This window comes from Stenella coeruleoalba (assembly GCF_951394435.1).
Source record: "Stenella coeruleoalba genome assembly, chromosome: 17".
Classification (NCBI taxonomy): domain Eukaryota; kingdom Metazoa; phylum Chordata; class Mammalia; order Artiodactyla; family Delphinidae; genus Stenella; species Stenella coeruleoalba.
In genome coordinates, this window is record NC_137163.1 from 35,310,843 (window position 1) to 35,329,195 (window position 18,353).

At 41.0% G+C, this 18,353-nt stretch overlaps 1 protein-coding gene and 1 pseudogene across 5 annotated transcripts in view; both read left to right on the forward strand.

Moving 5' to 3' along the window:
• The window catches only part of ANKRD46 (ankyrin repeat domain 46), a 157,833-nt gene extending 140,292 nt beyond the window's left edge, over positions 1–17,541 (forward strand). Inside the window, exons 12-13 of one of the 4 annotated variants that reach the window (XR_013824580.1) lie at positions 58–174; positions 16,128–17,541. The gene's annotated coding sequence lies outside the window, so the exon portion shown is untranslated. Of the gene's footprint in view, positions 1–57; positions 1,480–15,240; positions 15,275–16,127 lie in introns of those variants that run through there. The other 3 variants (XR_013824581.1, XR_013824582.1, XR_013824583.1) reach the window with 3 other exon arrangements.
• Positions 1–18,353, forward strand: part of LOC307176349 (sal-like protein 4) — a 122,500-nt pseudogene that overhangs the window by 78,635 nt on the left and 25,512 nt on the right. The window lies entirely within an intron of this gene.

An 18,353-nucleotide genomic window follows, 5' to 3' on the forward strand; every position in this document is an offset into this window, starting at 1 on the left:
AACATGTTCCCTGATCTGTTTTGGTCTATGCATCTCTAATACCTGGGTGAAACACAGCTTGGTGGAGTCACCTCACGGCCCCTCTCAGCCCTGCACTAGTGTTTGGTGATCTGACCCCTCTGCTGCTTGAGCCTCCATGCCCTGCCGGCCACACTCACCACGTCATCGTCACAGGTCAGTGCTTTCCACCTTCTGCCCTTTAATGGTGGGCAGGCAACAACAGATCTATACAACGGTTGTACTTTAGGCATAAATAACACAGTTTTTTTGGTTTGGTTTTTTTTTCAAGTTCTCAGTTTATTTTTGAAGACTGAGATTGATTTTTTTTTTTTCCATGGGGCATGACACTGAGGTTTGGAAAGGTTTTGGGTCTGGGAAATCCATAACTGACACGGAAAAGTTTATCAAACCTGATGGTGAGTTTTGGCCCTTGAAGGGCGAGACTCGGGAGGGAAGAGAAGACCTCCTGATTCCAGCAGAGGGCCAAAGTTACTCAGGAATAAAGGCTGGGGCTGGGGACTCTCTGGAGGGCAAGAATAGTCAAGCAAAGGGGAGGGCCCGGAACTCCCAGCAACTCCCTTAGTGGGAGACTCAGGGTATGACAGGGAGGGAAACACGAGGAGAACACAGCACTGCAAAGCATGTTGATAACTGACCTTCCCACCCCTCTCGTCCTGTGTGTTCTATGACCTCTGGTAATTGTAGCTGCCTGGGTTCTGCTTGCTAGCCTCATTTCTCACCTTCTGAAGAGTGACCACTTATGCACAAGTTAAGGGCTAACGTCGATGTTTCAAGGGGAGCATTGCTCAAACAGAGCAGAGCTGACAGTCAGCAAGTACACACCAGTCTGGAGTCCCAGCTGTTAAACACCTTGGCCATCAGTCCTGTCAGAGTGGAGACCCTTGAATGACACTCAGTGGGGGGATGCTGGCACTGTGAGAGGCCAGCTGAGGGGCTTGGTCACTCAGTCACCCCCTAAACTCTCTTCGGGACCACCCTCAGCATCCACATGGTTTCGATTGTTATTTTCTTTCTCTTTCTCTTCTTCCTCCCTCTCCCCCTTCCTTGCCTGTACTGTTGAATACAAAGCGAACCACATGTGTTTTTGATGTGTCTCAACTGCATTTCCTCTTGACCTTTATTCCTGCTTATGTCTAGGTCTGGGCTTTCCTGATGGTTGATGATCTTTGGCTCAGCTCAGACCCCTGTCTTCTTGCCACTCACCCACGCGTGTCAGCCCTGTTAACACCAACATGTGACACCTGTTTTGGAAACAGGATTGGTAGCAGCATCCTCAGACTTTATCTGTAACATCTAGGCCCAGCCAGGGACGCCTATCGCCCATTCACCAAAACAACAGACGTTTCAGATCCTCTCTGTGAACACAGTGTTTCACCATCCATCACTAATGCATTTTAGTTACAAGTAGGATTGCCAGATTTAGCAAATAAGAATACAGGCTGGGGCTTCCCTGGTGGTGTGGTGGTTGAGAGTCCGCCTGCTGATGCAGGGGACGCGGGTTCGTGCCCCGGTCCGGGAGGATCCCACATGCCGTGGAGCGGCTGGGCCTGTGAGCCGTGGCCGCTGGGCCTGCGCGTCCGGAGCCTGTGCTCCGCAACGGGAGAGGCCACAGCAGTGAGAGGTCCGCGTACCCCCCCCCCAAAAAAAGAATACAGGCTGTCCAGTTAAATGTCAGTTTCAGATAAACAACAAATAATTTTTTAGTATAAGTATGTCCCATGCAAAATTTGGAACATGCTCATAAATTTAAAATTGTCTTTTGTTTATTTTAATTTCAAGTTTAAGTGGATGTTCTATATTTTATCTGGCACCCCCAGTTATAAGTCATGCAACACCAACAATAAAGTCTGAAACTTACTGACTTTGCAAACTGAGACGTCCAAGGCCTGGGTTGGCTTCGGCATAGCCTGACACAGGGGGCCTAAATGACGTCACCAAAAACATGACTTGCTCTTTTTCCGCTGTCCAGGTCAGCCTGCCGCAGGTTGACTACATTCTCGGATAAAGGTTTGACCTTGTGGTGACAAGATAGCTGTGGTTTTCCAGACTCATATTCTGTTTTTATTTTTTTTCTTAATAAATTTATTTATTTATTTACTTTTGGCTGCATTGGGTTTTCGTTGCTGCGCGTGGGCTTTCTCTAGTTGGGGCGAGTGGGGGCTACTCTTCGTTGTGGTGCATGGGCTTCTCATTGCAGTGGCTTCTCTTGTTGTGGAGCATGGGCTCTAGGCGCGCGGGCTTCATTAGTTGTGGCGCACAGGCTCAGTAGTTGTGGTGCACGGGCTTAGTTGCTCCGTGGCATGTGGGATCTTCCCGGACCAGGGCTCGAACCCATGTCCACTGCATTGGCAGGCGTATTCTTAACCACTGAGCCACCAGGGAATTCTCCAGACTGATATTCTTAAGGTTCAGAGTTGGTAAAAAGATGTTTTTCCAAAAGCTTTTCAGAGTCATTCCAATTAGATCAGCTTAGGTCACATGTCGACTACTAACAATCTTTGTGGCCAAGGAAATGAGATACCCTGATTGGCAGGGACTGGGACCAGCTGCTGGCCTCAGAGCTGGAGTCGGACATCCACCCAGACCCACGGACCAAGGGAAGGCTATCAGGGGACCTAAGAGTTGCTGCTGAAGAAGGGGAAATGTATACGGGGAAGGCAAACAGTGCATACTCTCCACTCACTTGAAATTAGATTGTGCACTGGGCAGTGCTCTTTGAGTTCTGCAGGGCTTATGAAGGCCTGGAGAGAGAGGAGGCAGGGGCAAGACTGTAGCAGTGCGGGGAGGCAGGTCTCCCCCTTTCAAACATCAGTGCCATCAAACTACTATCATCAGCTGCTTCCTAGAGTTGAGAAGCTTCACTCTCTGGCCCCTCTTTCCAATTACTTCCCAATTTATCATATTTGAGGCAACACATGAGACAGTTTAAGAAGGTTATGGATGGAATTTCTATGTCCCCTCCAAATTCATATGTTGAAGCCCTGACCCCCAAGTGGCTGTATTTGGAGATGGACCCCTAAGGAAGTAATGAAAGTTAAATGAGGTTATAAGGAGTTAAATGAGGTCTAAGGGTGGGCCATCATCTGATAGTATTAGTGTCCTTTTAAGAAGAGACACCAGAGAGCTGCCTCCCACCGACACCCATCCCTACCACCAGTACACAGCAAGAAAGTAACTGTCTAAAGCCAGGAAGGGAGTTCTCACCAGAAACCGAATTTTCTGGCACCTTGATCATGGAATTCTAGTCTTTTCTTACAACTATGAGAAAATAAATGTCTACTGTGTAGGCCACCCAGCCAGTGGTACTTTGTTATGTAGACTAATACAAAGAGTGTGGCTGAATCTCAGTGATAAACTTCATTATCACATACCATTACAGGTAGAAAAGGCTTTCAGGATGTCTAATGACCTGGAGAGACATGATCTATCAGAGAGAGACATGATCTATCAGATGGCTTTTCTGTTTATCCGTTTGCAAGGGCAAATGGCTTGGAATGCTGTAATGCCCCCAAGCAGCTCATATTCTGCTGGGGAGAAACAAACACATAAATAGATAATTGTAAAATAATGTGGTTAGTGTACTGACCAAGCTATACACAGCATATTATGACTATACAAAGTATATTCATGAAAAATGGTTCATTTTGAAAATCTTGCCTTCATTGAAAGAAACCTAATACAGAGTGTATGATATAGTTGAATATGTGCCAACTATGACCCCACTAACGTAAACTACAAAGATGCTTTTAAAATGAACAGAATTTGCAAATGTTAATATATTCCACATATTTTAAATGGTAATATGACTTTACCACAAATTCATCAGGGCAGTCAGAAGAAATGTGATATTTAATGAGGAAAGACTTAGTTTAACTAAGTCACTGAAAGATAAGTTATTATGTAACCTAGTGCTCAAATTCATGGAAAATAATTTTTTTCAAATACATGTGACATTTAAATTGTTTAATAAGTCTTTTTGGATATAGCAATTAGTCCAATGCCTAGAACAGAAAGCATTTGTGAATGAATGAATGAACAAATGAGTAAAAGAATGAAAGCCAGTAAGAACACTTGCGTTCTAATCTTGGCTTTGTCACAAAGTAACCAATTAGGTAAGTCAATTAACTTCCCTAGGAATTTCTTTCTTTTTCAAAAAAAATTTACTTATTTATTTATTTGGCTGTGTTGGGTCTTAGTTGCAGCACGTGGGATCTTCATTGCAGTGTGCAGGCTCTTTGTTGTGGTGTGTGGGCTCTCTAGTTGTGGCACATGGGCTCAGTAGTTGTGGCGCACAGGCTTAGTTGCCCTATGGCATGTGAGATCTTAGTTCCCCAAGCAGGGATCAAACCCACATCCCCAGCATTGGAAGGTGGATTCTTAACCACTGGACCACCAGGTAAGTTCTGGAATTTATTTCTTAACCAGTAAAATTAGGGGGTAGAATTTATTGGGGGTTTCAGTCTTTAGCCATATCACTCTTTTTTCAAATAGAGTATTATTTGGAAGATGGCTGTCAGTGGAGGTGTGTGTGTGTGTGTGTGTGTGTGTGTGTGTGTGTGTGTGTGTGTATGTATGTGTGTGTGTATGTGTGTGTTATATGTGTGTTGTGTGTTGGGGTGCATTCTTGGTTCCTTTTCATCTTCCCCTCCCCTGGTGATCCGAGAGTCACATCCTCCAAAGAGTAGAGTCTGAGAGCTACTGGTCTGGAGGATCCCTGAAGTCATTTCCAGCTCTGACACTGGATAATCCTATTATTGCCAACCATTTGGCCACAGAATACTAGTTGAGAAAATGTCAGAGAAAACTTAAGGTCATTTTGAACTGACCAAACTTGGTAGCATGTCTGAGAAGCCAGAAACAAAAGACAGAGCAGCTCTTTATTCTGATTCACTTTTAGATTAGGTTGTTAAATGGAGAAAATATAAATTAGCTTAGGCCCAGAGTCAGGTCTTCCAGAAGGATTCAAGGGGCAATTTCCCCAGCACAGTGAGGTGGCTTTTCTCAGCCTTCTCTGTTTAATGCTCTTAGCCAAAACATCACAGAGGAGAACTCCAGGCTTGAGAAAGTCATGCTATTAATACTAACACAGCCCGCCCTACTGATAACAGATGTGGTTATAATGGGAGCTGAGTGAACAGAAACACATTTCCCCAACTCCAAGCCTCAAGCACATTTTCCATCCTCTGTAACAGATTGAAACACTGGCTCAGAGCAGATGCTTTTCCTTGCTCATTTGTGGGCATTGCTTCATGCCCTCATGGAAAAGGAGAATCTGAGGTCTCTACTGGCAAGTATCTGCAGGAATTGGCAGGGCTGCAGAGAATCCCTCTCCCTTGCTTATAGGAACTGCTCTGGGGCTGGTGCTATGAAGGCCTTTTTGTCCACACACTTCATCTCTGAGATAACACATTTCTCAGAGGAAGGTTCCAGAAAGCTGAGCACTGCTGAGCTGAACCTTCACAGTCTTATGACTTATGCCTTGGCCAAAGCCACCTCCATAATCCTCTGCCGTGAACTTCATCCTGTGTTAGTGCAAAACCACATGCCATCTGGAAATAGCCTTGAGGAACTCATGCAGTAAGAGACCGAACCCCAAAACTTTACCCTCCCAAAGCCAAGCCACCACAATTGATCACTTTGTCAACCCTGAAAGTTTCTCTGGGAAAAGAGACTGAGAAATGACGATGTGAGAACTGAATACTACGTCAGCAGCAGAGGCCTGATTTGAGCTTCTGGCTTCCAATCTTGCACTTAATAAATTAGTCCAGCCACTTCTTTGTACAAATTTACTTCTGTAGACTATGGGGAGAAACCATTGTCAACAACGTGCATTTTATAGACAAGTTCCAAACCACATAGCCTTTCATTTTTCTCAACACAGCCCTCTGTGTTGAATGATTCACTGTGGCTCTCTGAATAGCCTTCATCTGAGCATCTGGCAGGAAGGAATCTGATTTTCCAATGGATCAGTATTAGCTAAAGTGTTTGTCATTATATATACCCAGGGGTTCTGTATGCTTTGTTAGGTCAGCTCCTGTCCTGTTTGGCAGTAGCCTCAGAATCATTGTCAGGGAGCTTGGTTTACAGTACCGCTGTGAAGTCACCCAGGGAAGCTCTTGTTTAGACTGGAGTTAAAGCCCTTGACTGGATACTTAAGCTTTCCCTTCCCTTTGTCCAAACTCCCAAGGATGGAGCGCCCCAGCTAGTGCCACACCACATCTGTATTATGTCTACTAAAGATGAGTTTTAGTCACCCAGAGCAGCATCCTTTAAATATTGTGTAATCTGGCTACCCAGCAATGTCTACAGTATGATCCATATTTGGTTATAATATATGTGTTAAGACTGGAAGGAAATTCCCCGATCAATAACTGTCTTTCTCAGGATGGTAAAAATCTATATGATTTGTTTTCTTCCTCCATCCTCGTATTTTCCAAAATGTCTACAAAAAACGGTATTAGTCTTTTTGTTTTAGTATTTATTTATTTATTTGGCTGCGCCGGGTCTCAGTTGCGGCATGCGGGATCTTTCGTTGCGGCATGCGAAATCTTAGTTGCAGCATGAAGGATCTAGCTCCCAGGCCAGGGATCGAACCCAGGCCCCCTGCATTGGGAGCATGGAGTCTTAGCCCCTGGACCACCAGGGAGGTCCCAAAATAGGTATTACTCTTACAGTAGGAAAAAAAAAATAAAATGTGTGTGTGTGGAGTGTGATATGGCTGTAATGCCATAACCAGCATAGAGTTTTCTCTCTAGAGAGCTCCAGCGCTCATACTTAGACTGTTTATTGAATTTCCTAGAAAACTTCCTTAGCCTCAGCAAAAGTGTTTTGAAGCAATGGAATCATTCCCAATAATATCAGAGAAGATGGGTTTGAGCACTTATAAACACCAGTCCCATCATAATGGTGAAGAGTAAAGCCTACCATGATACAACTTAAAAAGCCAACAGTGAGTTAGGACAGGCACAGCAACAGCCTAGAAAACCAAGACTTGACGGGTTAAAAAACTTTGAGAAGCAGAGGTTAAGAGTCAGCATTTTTAAGATGTCCTTGTATGACTGTAAATAGGAAGAAAAATTTTTTTCAAAAACAAGGGCTCATAGGGTAAGTTTTAATAATTTAGGCAGCTAACAAAGGAACTTTATTAGACTCAAAATTGGCATTAATCAGAATTTTCCATTAGACTCACTTTCCTTTCCATGCAACACTCAAAATCTCAAAATGCTTAGACATTAACCAGTTGTTATGAGGACTGCATGTTCGTTATTATTTTACACAGGCTGTGGTATTATTTTTCACAATAAAATTTTAGAAGTTTATAGTTGCCTGATAAAGATTCGGCCTTGCCAAATTTTGGCATGCCTTGTTTCAGCGCCCTTCCCAGAGTGGATGTTTATTAGGATAATATGCTGTAATGATACTTTATGAGGGAGGAAGTTTGCATGAGACATACTTTTGGAAACAGGCCAGGATACTCAGATGTGCTATTTTTGAATTCCTAAATCCTTTCTTGTTTTAACACCACTTGATTCTAATAGTTATTAAGTAGCCCTGGAAGAAGTGGCAGAGTTTTCTTTAGTAATTCATAAATCATACACATAAATGCCAAATCCCTTAAACAAAAGTTAGGATAGAAGGGTAGGCACAGAAACACACACACAGACACACACACAGGGAACCAGAAGACAGTGTGGGCAGAAGGGATTTTTCTGAAATCCCTCTTTGTGAGCAGAGTTGGGGAGTTGTGAAAGGGAAGCCCATGTTTTTCTATAACAATGGTATTCTCTTCCCATAAAGATGTTTCTAGCGGTGATGAATCTGAATGCATTCATCCACGCACTCCAATCATATATCTTTCATGACTAAAGAATATGTTTTTGCAAGATGACTGCCTGAAATAGAGATGGAGGAGGGGAAGGGGAAGGTAAATGAGCAGCCTGTAGCCCCAGAACAGGAAAATGCGTCTTCTTGACCTTGGCCATGTGACTTAACAAGATAACCGCTAGTTCTTGGTGTCCCTGTTCTAGCCAAGAGACTCTGTGACATATTATTGGGTTTATAGATAATGTGAGAGAAAAGCCATGCTCCCTAAGCCAGCATCCCCTTTTGGTATCCTGAAAGGGCCTAAAAATTTGCATTTTGTAGTCACTTGAACAGGGGTGAAGATTAGAAAGAAAACATGTATTAGAAGAGCACTAGTGTAAATGGTTGAAAGCACAAAGTCCCAGGCCAGACAGCTTGGGTTCGAGTTCTGACCACCACTTAGGGCTGCCAACTTTGGGCAAGCTTCTTTAACTTCTTTGTGTCTTTGTTTTCTCATCTGTAAAGTGGGGGATCATAACACTACCTGCCTCACAGAGTTTTTGAGTAGATTAAATAAAGTGATATATATATATAGCGCTAAGTCTACAGGTATCGTATGTGTGTTATTATATATTGAATACCCAGTAGGTGCCAGACTCCATGTTAGGTGCTTTTATATAATGTTTTATTTAATCTTTAGAGCAAATTTAAAAGGCAGGTAATATTATTTCCATTTTATATTGATAGATAAAGACATTGAAGCTCAGAAAAGTTCAGAAAATTGCTCAAGTATACATGGGTAAGAGGCCCAACTGGAAAGCATCAAATCCAGGTGTGTCTGCTCCAGCGTTATATCAAACACCATTAGCGATCCTGGCTCACTTCAGGAGCTAATTGATAAACACCTACATTATAGTCTAGACCATTACATTGCTAATAAATTTTATTGATTAGAAAATTATTCTTCTCTGCATCATCATTTGTCTAACTCATTAAAATTAATGGGCAGCATTGGGAAATATGTTTGACACCTGAAATTGAGTCACTCTGGACCTTGGGAGAAAGCCCCGTGTGTCATGGTTTTCAATGCAGTTGGAAGGAAAGAGAACAGTTGTTCCTTCCTTCCCTCCTGCACCAGACAGGAAGGGCCAGCAAATGTACAGCTGCCTCTCAACAAAGTGACAAAGCCCAGGGCAGCCTTCTTTCCTGAGCTGGGCAGCATCTGCTAGCTCAGTTACCTGGAAGTCATTCTCAGATGGGTTATCCTTTAGGGGCCCCAAAGCACTCAGGAATTTGGGAACAGGGCTTTCTTCACCAAGCGCACTCAAGCAGGAGGCCGGCCTTCCTCACAGGCTACCCTGCTCAGCTTCCTGGTTACACACAAGAAAGAGGGAAGAAAATGCAATGGAAAAACACTAATCAGAAAAAAAAAACCCACAGCAAGTGACAGTGTTGAAATAGCACAATGATTTATAGTTTGAGTTTATAGGAGATGTTGTAGTCCTGGCTGACATTTATCATCTTTATCTGCCAAACGTTGACAAAGTCCTTTGGAAGCTTTTCTAGGGGTCTCCTGCTTGGGCAGAGGGGCTGGGGGTGGGAGAAGAGGGTGAGTATTGCTGGAGCCCAAAGAGGTAATACCTAAAAGACCCAGCAGACAGGACGCTATGACACCACCATCAGAGAGAGGCTTACAAGGGGTTGGTCTCTGTAAGGCACATGGGCTGGTCATGGCCAGAGAAAAAACATAGCTCATTGATACATCCAGAGATGAGCTTGTGACCTAACCAAAGTTACTAACTAAAGCTTTACTTTAGCACATCCAAACTGGTGTTTAAGATGAAAATAATGGATAGGCAGAAGGGGCCAACTTTCTCTGTTGGAAAAATGCTCCTAGACAACTTCTTTATACATGTGCCCTCTTTGAAGGAAATACAATGTATACATACTTGGATGCATAGAACTGATTAGCTTTTATTCATGTTACAAAGAGTTCTTTTCTTTACAAAAATTATCGTTCTGTCTACTCTTAAATAGCAAGTTCTTTTTAAAATACATGCATCTTTCTAGGCACACAACTCTTTCTAGGCACACAACCAATACTTGCTTTGCATCAGTGATTCCCAAATAAGAATCCTACGTGGTTGCATCAGAATCATCAGGGTGTTTTTTAAAAATAGATTCCTGAGCCCTTCCCCAAGCCTACTGAATCTGAATCTCTGGAGATGGAAATCTGTGGAATCTATTTGTGTGTGTGTATGTGTTTTTAAATTTTCTATTAGTTATAGTCTTTTTTTCTTCCAGTTTTATTGAGATAAAATTTACATACATCACTGTATACGCTTAAGGTGTACAGTATAATTATTTGACTCACATCCATCATGAAATGATGACCACAATAAGTTTAGGGGAATCTGTATTTTTAGGGTCCAGGTGATTCTGATGTGTGTGTAGAGCTGGAAAGCAACTCTCACACAATAGATTTCTAAAGTGTTACATAATTTGAGTTTGGGATTAAAAAGAAAAAGGGAAAAATAAAGAGGTATAGAATACCTCTTTATTTTACTTTAATTGTTTAAAGTTTACCTAACCATGAAATATTTGAAACATATGGAAGAGCACAAAACATAATAAGAGATGCTTGTGTATCCACCAACTCCATTCCTCATTCCTTTCACTGACTTGCTTCCCCACCAATGGTGTATTGCTAAGTCTACTCTCTGTACTCGGTTATTTCCATTACGGCACTTAAATGGCTTGATATTATCTTATAAATTTGTTTGCTTTATGAGATTTTTTAGACAGGCTCATATTTTGCACTAGATTGATGTTCTAAGAGGGCAGAAGTCATATCCATCTTATTCATTCACCACTGTATTCTCAGCATCTAGCACAGTGCCTGGCGCATAGTAGGTGGTCAATAAATACCTGTTGAATGAATGAATAAGAATATACCCATCCCAAATGACATATTTTTTTGGTGGCAGGAAATAAAGAAATTTATAAAATAATGATAATAGTAGACAGTAGTGCTTTTTAATGATCTTGGTTGGCAAAATTCAACAGACTCCAGAGTTCCAAAGTACTTTTTATCATGAAAGTGTGTTGAATTTGTAAACAGCTTTTTTCTGCCTCAGTGGAGATGATCATGTGGTTTTTTTCCATATCTTGAACTTTCCTTGCATTTCAACAAACTAGGAATAGAAAGAAACTACCTCAATATAATACAAGCTATATATGAAAAAGCCACAGCAAATATCATACTTATTGGTAAAATGAAAGATTTTCCTCTAAGACCAGGGATGAGGCAAGGATGTTCCCTTTCACTACTTCTATTCAACATAGTACTGGAAGTTCTAGCCAGAGCAATTAGGCAAGAAGAAGTAGTAAAAAGCATCCAAAATGGAAAGGAAGAAGTAAAATTACCTCTGTTCACAGTTGATATCTTACATGTAGAAAACCCTAAAGATTCCACACAAAAAATTGTTGTAACTAATAAATGAATTTAGCAAAGTAACAGGATACAAAATCAACACATAAAAATCAGTTGCATTTCTGTACATGAACCATGAACAATCTGAAAAGGAACCATATAAACAATTTAAAACAATTCATTTAAAATAACATCAGAAAGAATAAAATATTTAGGAATTAACTTAACCAAGCAGGTGAAAGACTTGCACAGTGAAAACTACAGAACATAGCTAAAAGACATTAAAGACATAAATACAGTAAGTCCCCTACATACGAACGAGTTCCATTCTGTGAGTGCGTTCGTAAGTCCAATTTGTAAGTCCAATTTGTTTGTAAGTCCAGCAAAGTTAGCCTGGGTACCCAACTAACACAATTGGCTATATAGTACAGTACTGTAATAGGTTTATAATACTTTTCACACATATAATACATAAAAAACAAACACAAAAAATAAAACATTTTTAATCTTACAGTACAGTGCCTTGGAAAGTACAGTAGTACAGTACAACAGCTGGCGTACAGGGGCTGGCATCGAGTGAACAGGCAAGAAGAGTTACCGACTAGAGGAGGGAGAGGAGGTGGGAGATGGTAGAGCTGAAGGATCCTCAGCAATGGGAGACGGAGGGCAGGCTGCAATCTCACTCAGGCCTGACGTTGATGGAACGCACGTTTGCATCTTTGAAAGTTCACAACTTGAAGGTTCAAATGTAGGGGACTCACTGTCATTCAAAATGTTTAAAAAACTTGTACATGGATCTTGTGCCTGAACTCTGGCCTCAGATTTGCTACCCTGGTCAGAGGCACAGAATTGGACTGACTTGAGGGAAGGAGGTGGAAGTTGTGAGAGAAGGAAGGAGCCTGTTTGGCTTCCAAAAGCACTTGACCCCAAAGAACTGGGTTCTGGAAAGGCGGAGTCAAGGCAATCCCACTTTGAGGCGCACCTCGAAAGTAGTAGGATCTCTGCCAGGGCTGTCGCATGCTGTGTGAGGACCAGAAAATTGAGGCCCAGAGAAGTTAAGTGACTTTAGAGTTACTGGGCTCCTGATTTTCAGCCCACTGCTTTTTCTACCACAGTGTTCAACATCCCAAAATATGTGCTATTCCATCTTAATGTGTGCGTTAGTATAGTCCTTATTTTTTTAAATAAATTTTATTTATTTATTTATTTATTTTTGGCTGCGTTGGGTCTTCGTTGCTGCGCACAGGCTTTCTCTAGTTGCAGCGAGCGGGGGTTACTCTTCGTTGCGGTGCGCGGGCTTCTCATTGCGGTGGCTTCTCTTGTTGCGGAGCACGGGCTCTAGGTGCGTGGGCCTCAGTAGTTGTGGCTCGCGGGCTCAGTAGTTGTGGTGCATGGGCTTATTGCTCCAGGCATGTGGGATCTTCCCGGACCAGGGCTCAAACCCATGTCCGCTGCATTGGCAGGTGGATTCTTAACCACTGTGCCACCAGGGGAGTCCCTCATCATTTATTTTTTTCAATTACTTCCTCCCATAAGTGGGCTTTTAAAAAAATTGAGGTATATGTCACATAACATACAATTCATCATTTTAAAGTGTATGCTTCCATGGTTTTTAATATAGTCACTACTGCTTTCTAATTCCAGAACATTTCCATAACCCCAAAAAGAAGCCCTGTACCTATTAGCACTTACTCTTCATTCTCCATTTCCTCCAGGCCCTGGTAAACACTAATCTACTTTCTGTCTCTGTGGAGTTGCCTATTCTGGACATTTCATGTAAATAGAATCGTATGGCCTTTTGTGTTTGGCTTCTATCACTGAAGTGTGATAATTTCAAGGTTTACTCATGTGGTAGCATGTATCAGTGCTTCATTCCATCTTATTAGCTATATTTATGGGTTTTTTTTTTAAACAATTAGACGTTGGATTATTTATTTATTTACTTATTGACTTCACCACGCAGCATGTGGGATCTTAGTTCCCCAACCAGGGATTGAACCTGTGCCCCCTGCAGTGGAAGCACGATGTCTTAACCACTGGACCGCCAGGGAACTCCCGGAGCTCTCTATAGGCTTTCTATAGCGGATTCTAGACTGATAAAAGAGTAAGAGTCTTTCCCTCTGAAGATGTTTTCCTGGAGGTAGAACTTAGACGTATCTGATCTGGGGATTATGCAGCCCTTTTCTAGCAGGCAATTTCATTGCATGCAACTCACCACGTGGACTTAATTTTCTCCCTCTTTGTACACACTCTTTCTTCTCTTCAGCTGGAGAGGCCTCATAACAGGAAGCATGCTTTCAAATTCAGCCAGGATATTGTGACCACCTTGTCCAGTCTTTAGCAGTAATGTAACTCAGAGATGCAATCAGGCAAGTGCTGCCCTGTAATTAATTTCCTTGCTTAAATATAATAAGATATCACAGAGGAAAATTCTGCTAGACATTGTGCCTAATTGTACCTGAACATAGCCCAGGATTACTGAGCCAGTTCTTCTCAAGCACAGTTCGCCTAGCAGCATACCCAGACGAATACATAGCTGGAATCAGAGGTAAACCAGCCCTATTTAAGCTACAGCTAAATACAATTCACTGCCTTGTTTCAGAGCTTGGGGTGGGTTGCGGGTAGGGGTAAGGTGGAGGGGGCGGGGAGGCTGGGCTGCCATTCGCTCTTTTTCAGCAGGAATATGCTATGCTTTCTTTGTATTATAAAATAGCCCCCAAATGTGAAGGTTCTATAATTGGGAAAGGCTGTAGTACCATTGGATCCATTCCAGGTGGATTTATCATCTATCATAATATAAAAGGGGAATTTGGCTTTATTTTTTAATGTTCAAATCTCTTTTAATAGGTTATATTGGGCATTCAGAATTTTTGGATTTTGTGATTGTCTTTTTTAAATTTGTTACTTTCTAGAAATTCCTTTGCTAGCTGATTTTCAAAGTTCTTCCTTGGAATAGGTGAAATGTTTCAGAAACCAGGAAGTCTTTCCTCCGCCATGTTCATGGATAATTTGGTGTGTTTTCTTAGGAAGTTTAGGTAGGATTTCATTATGAGTATTTGAATGTTTGAGATAGGGAGGAAGATGAGCTGGGGGAAGTCACTACTTGATGGCAGGACAAAAATGGGAAAGTTCAGCATTATTTTTCTCTAAAGCATGAAGTCCTACTCATATGTCTCACATGAACTGAGAAAAGCATGTCGTGTAGAATTATTTGGCTTCAGAAACGCATTGTGAGAAGACCAAGAAGGCGTGAGTACTACAAGCCATCCACTCTTCCAGCACCTGTTGTTTGGCTGACCCACCTGGGGCCCTTCCCATCTCCTTTTGCCCATCTCCAATCATTACGTGTTCACTTTCTCAGCCTCTGTAGCTAGGAAAGTCCATTTGACACAGTCACATGGAGAAAGCTTTTGCTTTTCTGATAAAAGAGGAAAGTATTGTCACTGTGACCCACTTCTCCTTTTCTTCCTTCCTTGAAAGTGGTATAATGCCTGGAGCTACAGCAGACTTTGAGGGCCGTCATCTTGTTAGGATAAAGAAAGGCCAAGAGAACTGCAGAGATATTAGCATGCATCACATCACTGAGCTGATGAATCGACACCATTAACTGCCTACTTCTACCCTTTGTGTGTTTGGAGAAATGTAAACCCTGTTTGTTGAAATCGCTTTTAGTCAGATTTTTGCTACTTGAATGCACTGATCACTGATACAATTTATGGAAAGAACTTCATTACATACCCATCCTCTGCTTTACTAATATTTATTCTAACACTTCTTCCTAAATGTCCATCATTTGCCTCTTTTCTCTCTCCTGTGGATTTCAGTACTAAAGTCTGTTTTTATTGTCCCTGCAGGTTCTTCTCACAGAGAAGTTTAAGTTTTAATTTTTTGCGTGTGGTGGGGGGAGATGTACAATCAATTTTGAAAGAAATACATTCATGAGTAGTTTTATTTTCAAATCTAATGTGTGTTGTTCCATTTAGATTAAAGTGTTTCCTGAGGCACTTGCAACCCACACGTGGCAGAACCAGTTGGTGTAGAACCAAAGAGGGAAACTGTGACTGGTCTGTAAGCACAAAGCTGTCTGACTACAGGCCTGTTTGCGCATGAAAACAATGCTTTCAGAAACCCATAACCTTTAGCAACCTCAGATGCCAAAAGCAGAATGTGAAGTAACCAGAGGCAAAAAAAAAAAAAAAAGAATGGGAGCCTTATTATTGAACTTTGTTACAGTACTATACCTTTTTATTTCTTAGAAGAAAACAAAAATCTCTATTTTAAATTATTTTCAATTTAATGCCTTGAATATGTGCATCTGGCCTGTTTAAGAGACTGAGTAGCTGATACATTGTTTTGTCTGTCAAGGATATTGTCCATTGTATCACATAGTTTCCTGTTTATCAAAGCCCTTGGAGAAATTCTTCTGTCTGATCATAAAACTGAGAATATTTATAGCTGAGCAATAGGTTTATTTTTATCTCATGAATTGTAGCTGATTTAATTGTCAATGGGCTGCTGATTTTTGTTTTATTGGATGTTTTTTAAAAAGGTATCTAAAATGGTGCACAAGTCTCACAGTGTTAGTTTCTATTTGAAAAAAATGAGTTAGGTCAGGTTTTGATGTAAAGGGCAAGAATGACTCTGAACAATCATATACCCAACACCTCCACTTCGTGTTTTCCATTGACTCAGGACGTGCAGCGTTAACTAACATTATATGAATTTGATTCATCACTATCACCAGCTTTAAGGATTTTTCATTCTAATGACAATAAACAAAGGTTAGTGGTCATTTAAGTTAACATAACAAACAGTTCCAAAAGATACATAATTGCTTTAACATCATGATTGAAGTTTATTTTTCACTCAGGTCAAGTCCAAAACGGATGCAGCTTAACTTGAAGAAGAGACCAGCCTGGGAATCATGAGACCTTGTGTCTAGTTGGAGTTTTGCCACAGATTCACCAGGCGACCTTGAGTGAGATAACCACTTTTCCAATCCAGAGCCCTTGCAACTCATGGCTCTACCATCTTTAATACATAGCTTCCATGATTGCCCTGCTGCTCAGCATCAAGCCTGCAGAAGAGGAAAGATCCTGGATGGACGGAGCCTGGGGAGGTTTTATGGGGCAGGCTACTCATATTTCATTGGCCGAAAATCAGCCCCATGGCTACACCTAACTGCAGGAGAAGATGTGAAACGAAGTCTGGCTCTGTGCCCAAGAAGAAGAGGAAACAGGTGAGGTGAGGACCCAGCCAGTCTCTGCCACAATGAAACAGATAATGAAGTAAAAGATACAAAGAGTTCTATAAACTGAAGAGGATGGAAAATTCAATTAAATCTAATCACTTGGTGAAAAGATAGGCTACACCCCAAGGGGGACTGCAGAATTCTATCTACCCAAATCATGTGTTAAAAAGTGAAAGAGGCTATGATAAAATTAGGATAAGGGTGAACTTTGAAAGACACTCTGGGATGCATGGCACACTCCTCCTCCGGTGACACAGTAGACAGAACCAATCCAACTATGAAAAGCAGCTCAGTGTGTTAACCCGTTGCTCAGATAGGATCATCCAGGAAAAAAATCCTAGTCTTGTATGTCTTACTGAGAATCTGTATGGCAGTTCTAAATAACTCCATCCTGCCTGAATTGCCTTCCTGCTCCCCTTGGCTGGTTAAAGTGACTTTACTTCCATGGAAAAGACGTAGAAAAAATATGCAGATGATGAAGCCAATCAAACTTGTAGTATTATTACTTCCGTGTTAAGTTTTATGAGTTAAGTTTGTGTGTGTTATTTAAGGAGTTTGAAATGTTTAAGAGAATCTAACCAATTAGCCTTGTGATTTTATTTTGAAATGATAAATTGGTACTCCATTTGTGATTTTCATCTGAAAGTTGTAAAATAATTGAACATGTTCGTAAATAGTGTTTGAATGTTTAAGAGAACCCAATTTACGACAGATATAAGTTAGTTTTATTAGGTTTGTAAGAGTTAATTGAGATGTAGAAAGATTTTACTTGCTGGGTTTTGTAAGTGTTGCCCCATCAGGCATTTGAAATATTTCAGAAAACCAAATATATCAAATTTGTAAGGGTAGTTGAAAAATATTTTAGGAAACTTAATTACATGTGTAAACGTGGTCAGTTGAGGAAACTTAGTCTTTTTAAATATATAAGTTAATTGAACACTAATCAAATAACAAAAAAGCAGTCGTTCTCATTTTTACATAAATCACTGTATTTACAAAAAATTTATGTTAGATTTATAGGTTAAGTTTGAAGGCTTAAAAAAGGTAAAATAAAGTGTTCAACTTTAATAAACTGAATATTAATTAGAGTAGATATTAGTAGTTCCTTTTGCTCACAGATCTCTCGCACTTAAATAGGTAATCGATAGGAGTAAAGAAGAGGAAAGAGAGAGAATGATAGGCATTTTCTAAAAAGCAGAACCAACAACACTTAAACAAACTGGTTTCTTTCAAAGAAAGATATCTAAAGTAGTCAAACTCCTAGAAGCAGAGAGGAGAATGGTGGTTGCCAGGGGCCGGGGGACGGGGAAAGGGGAGTTGCTGTCCAACTGGTATGAAGTTTCAGTCATGCAAGAAAGTTCTAGACACGTGCTGCACAATACTGTGCCTATGGTTAGCAATACTGTTTTGTACACTTAAAACTTTGTCAAGAGCGTAGATCTCATATTAAGTGTTCTTACCACAAGAAGAAAAAAGATAGAATGATTTGCTTGTACTTAAATTTTTTTTCAATTATTTTTCTAGTTGGTACATTGGCTTAGTTTTTCATGTTAATAATTAATATATGCTTACCATTATAAATCTATTTTAATGCATTTAAACATAGGTATGTTACTTCTCTGGGGTTCTTAACATTCCTGTTGGAAAACCGATTTTGTTTAAACCACAGAGCCCATTATGTTATTAGTGAGCGGACCACTAATCACCTAGTGGTAACAATAAGAGGCAAAGGGCATAGAATGGTGGAGGAAAGCACAAAATACCTTTAACATCTTCCCCCAAATACCAGGTGTAATAGCAACATTTCAGAGGAAACTCTGGTTGGATTAGCAGGGTGAGTAAGAT